This window comes from Rutidosis leptorrhynchoides, chromosome 1 (assembly GCF_046630445.1).
Source record: "Rutidosis leptorrhynchoides isolate AG116_Rl617_1_P2 chromosome 1, CSIRO_AGI_Rlap_v1, whole genome shotgun sequence".
Taxonomy (NCBI): domain Eukaryota; kingdom Viridiplantae; phylum Streptophyta; class Magnoliopsida; order Asterales; family Asteraceae; genus Rutidosis; species Rutidosis leptorrhynchoides.
Window position 1 is genome coordinate 524706233 of NC_092333.1, and position 8321 is coordinate 524714553.

Genomic DNA, 8321 nt, shown 5'->3' on the forward strand with positions numbered 1-8321 from the left:
ATGATCTTACTTGAACTTGTTTTCGTGTCATGATTCTGCTTCAAGAACTTCGAGCCATCCAAGGATCCATTGAAGCTAGATCCATTTTTCTCTTTTCCAGTAGGTTTATCCAAGGAACTTAAGGTAGTAATGATGTTCATAACATCATTCGATTCATACATATAAAGCTATCTTATTCGAAGGTTTAAACTTGTAATCACTAGAACATAGTTTAGTTAATTCTAAACTTGTTCGCAAACAAAAGTTAATCCTTCTAACTTGACTTTTAAAATAAACTAAATACATGTTCTATATCTATATGATATGCTAACTTAATGATTTAAAACCTGGAAACACGAAAAACACCGTAAAACCGGATTTACGCCGTCGTAGTAACACCGCGGGCTGTTTTGGGTTAGTTAATTAAAAACTATGATAAACTTTGATTTAAAAGTTGTTATTCTGAGAAAATGATTTTTATTATGAACATGAAACTATATCCAAAAATTATGGTTAAACTCAAAGTGGAAGTATGTTTTCTAAAATGGTCATCTAGACGTCGTTCTTTCGACTGAAATGACTACCTTTACAAAAACGACTTGTAACTTATTTTTCCGACTATAAACCTATACTTTTTCTGTTTAGATTCATAAAATAGAGTTCAATATGAAACCATAGCAATTTGATTCACTCAAAACGGATTTAAAATGAAGAAGTTATGGGTAAAACAAGATTGGATAATTTTTCTCATTTTAGCTACGTGAAAATTGGTAACAAATATATTCCAACCATAACTTAATCAACTTGTATTGTATATTATGTAATCTTGAGATACCATAGACACGTATACAATGTTTCGACCTATCATGTCGACACATCTATATATATTTCGGAACAACCATAGACACTCTATATGTGAATGTTGGAGTTAGCTATACAGGGTTGAGGTTGATTCCAAAATATGTATAGTTTGAGTTGTGATCAATACTGAGATACGTATACACTGGGTCGTGGATTGATTCAAGATAATATTTATCGATTTATTTCTGTATATCTAACTGTGGACAACTAGTTATAGGTTACTAACGAGGACAGCTGACTTAATAAACTTAAAACATCAAAATATATTAAAAGTGTTGTAAATATATTTTGAACATACTTTGATATATATGTATATATTGTTATAGGTTCGTGAATCAACCAGTGGCCAAGTCTTACTTCCCGACGAAGTAAAAATCTGTGAAAGTGAGTTATAGTCCCACTTTTAAAATCTAATATTTTTGGGATGAGAATACATGCAGGTTTTATAAATGATTTACAAAATAGACACAAGTACGTGAAACTACATTCTATGGTTGAATTATCGAAATCGAATATGCCCCTTTTTATTAAGTCTGGTAATCTAAGAATTAGGGAACAGACACCCTAATTGACGCGAATCCTAAAGATAGATCTATTGGGCCTAACAAACCCCATCCAAAGTACCGGATGCTTTAGTACTTCGAAATTTATATCATATCCGAAGGGTGTCCCGGAATGATGGGGATATTCTTATATATGCATCTTGTTATTGTCGGTTACCAGGTGTTCACCATATGAATGATTTTTATCTCTATGTATGGGATGTGTATTGAAATATGAAATCTTGTGGTCTATTGTTACGATTTGATATATATAGGTTAAACCTATAACTCACCAACATTTTTGTTGACGTTTAAAGCATGTTTATTCTCAGGTGAATATTAAGAGCTTCCGCTGTTGCATACTAAAATAAGGACAAGATTTGGAGTCCATGTTTGTATGAAATTGTGTAAAAATTGCATTCAAGAAACTGATTTCGATGTAACATATTTGTATTGTAAACCATTATGTAATGGTCGTGTGTAAACAGGATATTTTAGATTATCATTATTTGATAATCTACGTAAAGCTTTTTAAACCTTTATTTATGAAATAAAGGTTATGGTTTGTTTTAAAAATGAATGCAGTCTTTTAAAAACGTCTCATATAGAGGTCAAAACCTCGCAACGAAATCAATTAATATGGAACGTTTTTAATCAATAAGAACGGGACATTTCATATTTGACATTTGGGGTATTGACTTTATGGGTCCATTTCCAAAATCTAATAATAATCTATATATACTCGTAGCCATTGATTATGTATATAAATGGACGGAAGCACAAGCTCTCCCAACTAACGATGCACGAGTTGTAGTCAACTTTTTAAAATGTCTTTTTGCAAGGTTTGGAACACCGAAAGCTTTAATAAGTGATCGGGGTACTCATTTCTGTAATAATCAACTTGAAAAAGTTCTTAAAAGATATGGAGTAACTCATAAAATCTCCACCGCATATCATCCACAAACAAGTGGACAAGTTGAAAATACCAACCGAGCTTTAAAACGTATTTTAGAGAAAACCGTAGGATCAAATCCGAAGGAATGGTCCATTAAATTGGAGGATGCACTCTGGGCTTTTAGAACAGCCTACAAAACTCCAATTGGAACCACACCTTTTAGACTTGTTTATGGAAAAGCATGTCATCTTCCAGTAGAAATTGAACACAAAGCATTTTGGGCTTTGAAGACATGTAATCTTGATTTACATGAAGCCGGACGTCTACGATTAAGTCAACTAAATGAATTAGAAGAATTAAGACATGAAGCATACGAAAATTCGTTAATCTATAAAGAAAGAACGAAGAAATGGCATGATAAAAGAATCAGAAGTTCAAAAGAATTTAAAGAAGGAGACAGAGTTCTTCTTTTCAAATCACGATTCAAGCTATTTCCTGGAAAATTGAAATCAAGATGGTCTGGACCATTCATAGTCAAAAGAGTTTTCCCATACGGAACGATAGAATTAATAAATTCAAATGGGATTGAATTTAAAGTTAATGGTCACAGAGTTAAACATTACATACATGGTCCGATGGAAGTCGACAACGAAGTTAATCACAATTTCGACACCACAGCTAACTAAGTGTGGGGAGAATCAAGTCTTTAAAGGATAATATGTATTTCTGTTAGAGTTAGATTTTCTGTTTTCGTGTAGTTCTCGAAAATGGAACCCGAATGGTCTTTCCCTAGCAGACCCTAAAGAACTAGTCTTCTCCCCCCATTCTGAATTTTTATTTTTTTTAGGTTTTTACAAAATGAAGACTGCCTGTGAACTAAACCATGGTCTAATGCTACACGCTTTGATCACTAAACGTAATAATGACATACTCCCGAGTGAAATAGTATCAGTAATCAGAGAAAGAATGGACGGAGTTAGAAAAGAATCCAGATGCGAAGATAATAAATTACAATTCGGTAAAGGAAAATCAAAATCCGCAGCAAAAAGAAGAGCACGACACCTAGAACGATGTCACAAATGCGGAAAATGGTCACATGGAGGTAAATGTTCAAATAATCAAACCTATTCAAATACCGAATTTGTTACTTTATGCAGAGACGGACCGTTCATATGTTTAGAAGAAAAGACACTGAATGCTCGAGGTTACGCCTATGTAGCCATGGAAAATCAATTAAACCGACTATCTTATGAATGGGATAGATCATATAACTAAGAAATCTATTTCACAGGTATGTCTGTACAGTTTTTATTTTTATTTTTTATTTTTAACCTTTTGATAATAAACGCTAATTTGTTCGCTAAAAAGTATTAAATTGGTATTGAATAAAATTAGGTTTGGCGACCGAAATTATTGATATCATTCAAAAATTTATTACATCACTGCGAAATTTAACGTTTATTCTTAAGGTATAAATATCTTTAATCAATCAAACCAAAATATTTCAAAAATTCGTCATGAGTTAAATTAAGTCTTGGAACCGAAATTACTTTACCGAAAAGAGGGGCGCATATTTTTGATAATATTTGATTGATTAAAGTGGGATAAAAAGATAAAAAAAATTTTAAATTTATTTTTACCATGTTTTTAAAATTAATATTTAAATCTTAAATTAATATTGTAAACTTTGTAATATCAATATTTTTAAAATTGTAAATATTTGAAAAATTAATATAAGTTTGATATGAATTTATGAATTTTTAAATTAAGTTTGGTGTGAATTTTTAAAATATAAATTTTTTATTTTATGCATTTCAAATTTTAAGTTTGGTGTGAATTTTTAATAATAATTTTGAATTTTATATTTAAGTTGTGTGAATTTAAAAACAAAAATTTACTTTATCTCATTAAGTTAAAAATATGATTTTTAAAATTCGTCGTAAGTTGAAGACTAGGTCTTTGAACCGAAATTGCTTTACCCGAGGGAGGGACGAGAACTTTTAATATCATTATTTTTAATCTTATTGAATTAAAGTACGCCAAAAACATTGAAAAAACCCAAAAATCTTAGCTTTTAAAACAATCGCTACAAAAAGACAAATTTTAAAATTTTGTCGAGAGACGGACTAGGACATCGATCCAAAACGACCTCGTCCTAAATAACAAGGGAAACAAAATTTTAAAATTAATTACTTAATTGTTTTAATAAGTTAATGATTACAAAAAAAAAAAAAAAAAAAAAATACCAAACTCCGCGACTCGCGGAGTTTGGAGGGTAAATCCCCGCGACTCGCGGAGGAGTCGGATTACAGAAAAAAAATAAGAGCTGCAATAGCTCAGTCTCACACTCCACAAACTCAAAAACTGCTGCGAAAAAACTCCGAAAAACCACCCAAAAACACCCTAAAATCACAATTTTTAACCGTTAATCACCAAATCTTTTGCTAAAATCATGTTGAGAAGGATGCTATCTAAGAATTACTCAAGAAAAACGGTAAATTTCTACACCTAAACACCATTTAATCCGAAATTTGGTGTTCTTGAGCAAATTTTTCCCCAATTTGATTTTGATGCTTTTTAGTGTAATTAAGCTTAAATTGTTTATGTATTATGCTTGTATAACCTAGATTGATGCTGTTTAACATGATTAGAAGCCTTAAACTTCAAATTTTGAATAATCTAGGGTTTGTGTTCTTGAGCAATTTGGGGCTTTTTGATATAAACAGGTTATGGCCGATTTTTGTCATGAATTGTTGCTAAATTAAGTAGTGTAACATGTTTAGGTAGTTAAATGATCCAAACTTTGAGCCTAAACATGATTTTGAGAATTAAAGTGGACTTTTTCAAGTCTAAAATTCATGAACTTGATTTTTGAAAGATAATGCCATTTGAGACTTGTTTAATTGCTAGTAATGATTATTTTGACATGTTATTTGAGTTGAATGCTTATGAACTTGGCGAACATTTTCGTATATTCTTATTTGAAAAAGTGTAGATTTGATAAAAATGTGAAAATGAGCTTAAGTTTGATATAAATTGATAATGTCATTGTAATTATTTTGATTGATGATTTTGCTGACACTAATGCATATTTGGATGCACAAAAATTGTGTTTGATGTGTTTTGCAGAATGAAAGGGGTGAATCTTCATCCCAAGCCCGCAATGCTCCTGCTGAGAATTTGGAACAACAGGAGGTGAATAACTACTGCAAGCAGGATATACCTCATCCAGTCATGACCTTTTCTGATATGCACTTGGAAGAGTTGCACCCGAACCTGAGATTTGACAGACTTTGGATAGATTATCCAAAATATCAACGGGGTTTGCATACTCTTCATTCCAAGGTTGTTGAGGTACCGAGGGTCATAGAATGGGGACCCTTAGAAGCCGTAGAATTGGCCGGGCCAATTAGGGAATTACTTGTACAGAGGTATGGTAATTCTTCTTTTAATGACTGGGTACATTTATTCACCATACGTAGACCTGTATATAAAGTATGGTGTGAAGAATTGTTATGTAGTATAGAGTTGAATGATCGGGTAGCTAGTTTAACCGATCGTTCTTTTATTAGATTTTTGTTAGGCGGTTCGATGCGCCACATGTCTTTACTGGACATGGCTCAGGCTTTACGTATATATACGCCTGAGGAGTTAGCGTCTGCCGATTGTAGAGGATTGATACTAAACGGTAGAAAGATAGATGAAAATTTTGATACACACGGTGTGTGGAGTCAAATGACAAGCCATCACCGTTTCAAAGGGGGAAATTACTCTTATTTGGATATAGATAGAGCCGAATTAAGAGTGATACATAGGTTTTTAGCTAATTCGATTACACAAAGGGGTAAGAACAAAGAAAAAGTAAATGAACAGGATTTGTTTTACCATATGTGTATTCGAGACCCACAAAGCGCTGTAAGTATACCATATTGTGTGGGTTATTATTTATCAGCTATGGTTCGGGGGATGCGACCACATAGCATAATAGGAGGTGGTATTTTTATTACTTTGATTGGTGAATATCTCGGTGTGGATATAAGTCGGGGGGGATTATTACTAGAAGAGCCGGAACCCCGCGATACTATAGGTTTAAATGTATACCATGGTGCGAAAGTTTTGAAGAGGCGAAATAACGCCGCAGTACGATACCATGGTAGACATCCACAGGTGGAGAGAAACCAGCAGCAAGGTAATGTAGGAGGGGGGAATGAGATGCAAGAAATGCATAGGTTTATTGCTTCTCAGGAATACGAAAATGCTAGACAGAGAGCATTTGAAGATTGGCAAGTTCATCAGAACCAAATCATAGCTCATTGCCAACATATAGGTAGAAACTATATTCCTACACCGAAACCCATCTTCCCTCCTTGGTCTATAGAGATGCAGCCACCATATCCTACGTATGACCCTGTCGAAGCATTCTATAGCACCTATGGTTATGCCTGGAACCCCTATTGGTACCAATATCATCCTTAGTATACTTATTATTTTTTTTATTTTTTATTTTGTAATTTGTAATTATTGATACGTTTAATACTTTTGTTAATATTGTAATCATTTTTATAATTGTCTAACTTTTATTCTTAGATTTTAATAATTTTTGAATGTGGGGTAATATACCAAACTTCAAAAATATATATATATGTTTGCAGTTTATCTTATGTACACAACAGGGTAAAACAACGCATTTTCAAAGACTGGCATTAAGTTCAGCAAAAGCAACTAATTTTGACGACAAGATGCAAAATATATGTGAAATAACAACAAGACGGAATGAACAAATGATGTGCACCATTTATCATTCAGCAAACAAACGCAAATATATTTGGAAACTTTGGTAAAATTTAATCATTTTCACACAAATCACCCTCAATAATTTAAATTGTTACTGATTTCTTGCAAATGAGGGCATTGCAAGATCTTAAGTGTGGGAAGGGGTTAAATTCTTTCGGATTTTAAAAAAATACTAGTAAAGCAGTAGTTGTATTAGAATCTAGTGCTCTCTGATAAAAAAGAACAGCCCTAGTCTTATATACTGACTACCCAATTCTAGTAAAATTTTTCAAAATTTTCAATTAAATGAATTCAAAATCATGTTTATACATATTTATGAACGATAAAACTAGGTTTTAACACCGAAATTATTGTTACCTCGGAAAGGACATAAATTGAGAAACAAACCAAAATGTTAAAATTCATTTAAAATGGAATAGAGGACGATAAAAAGGAAAATAAAAGCCAAGTGTGGGAAAATTTACCAAGTTATCTTAAACATATGTCACATATATCTGTAACAAATAACTGAAAATACTTTTGCTTTGGACTAAACTAAACTGTTTTACCCGATGAAAGAAAAGAAGAGATGGATCTACACGATGAATCAATTCCATCACTAAAAGGAAGTAAAGTCTTCCGAAAAAGACACGCGCTTCTTGATTTAGGTCATGAAGTTGTCGTCCAGACCAGCTGTAGGTTGACGAAAAATCTAGAAAAGTCATCTCTAAAATCAGCAGGAAATCCACGGACCTCGGCATCAAACAGGGTCGCCAAGTGGTCAGACTTATCCTAACCATGAGAGGATCTGTCTCGTAAAATGGGGAGGGCGCCGTGCAAATTAGCTTGATAAGACTAATGAATCAGACCTCCAGAAAGGATAATCTCCTTAAAGATTAAAAATCAGCTTTTAAGACTGATATTACTCAATCCTAGAGATTGACCTTAAAGATTGAGAATTACAAACTCATGGAATTCAATGATATCTAAACTCGAGCTTGAACGAGAAAATATTTTGATCAAAATTACAAACCGATTTGTTTTCTGAAAACCCTATTTTCAATGCGTTCATTACCATTGAACGTAAAATCCTAGGAATTCACCTGGAATTCATTAGGTCACCTGAACCAAATCGGGTGTCAACCGTAAGAACGGTGGTTGCATAGTGGTCAAAGACAGGACCTTGTGCCATACCGAAAAATTATAAGGGTGAGCTTTACTATTGTTCCTACCAAGGATAGTAATTGCGTCCGACACGTTATAGACCATAA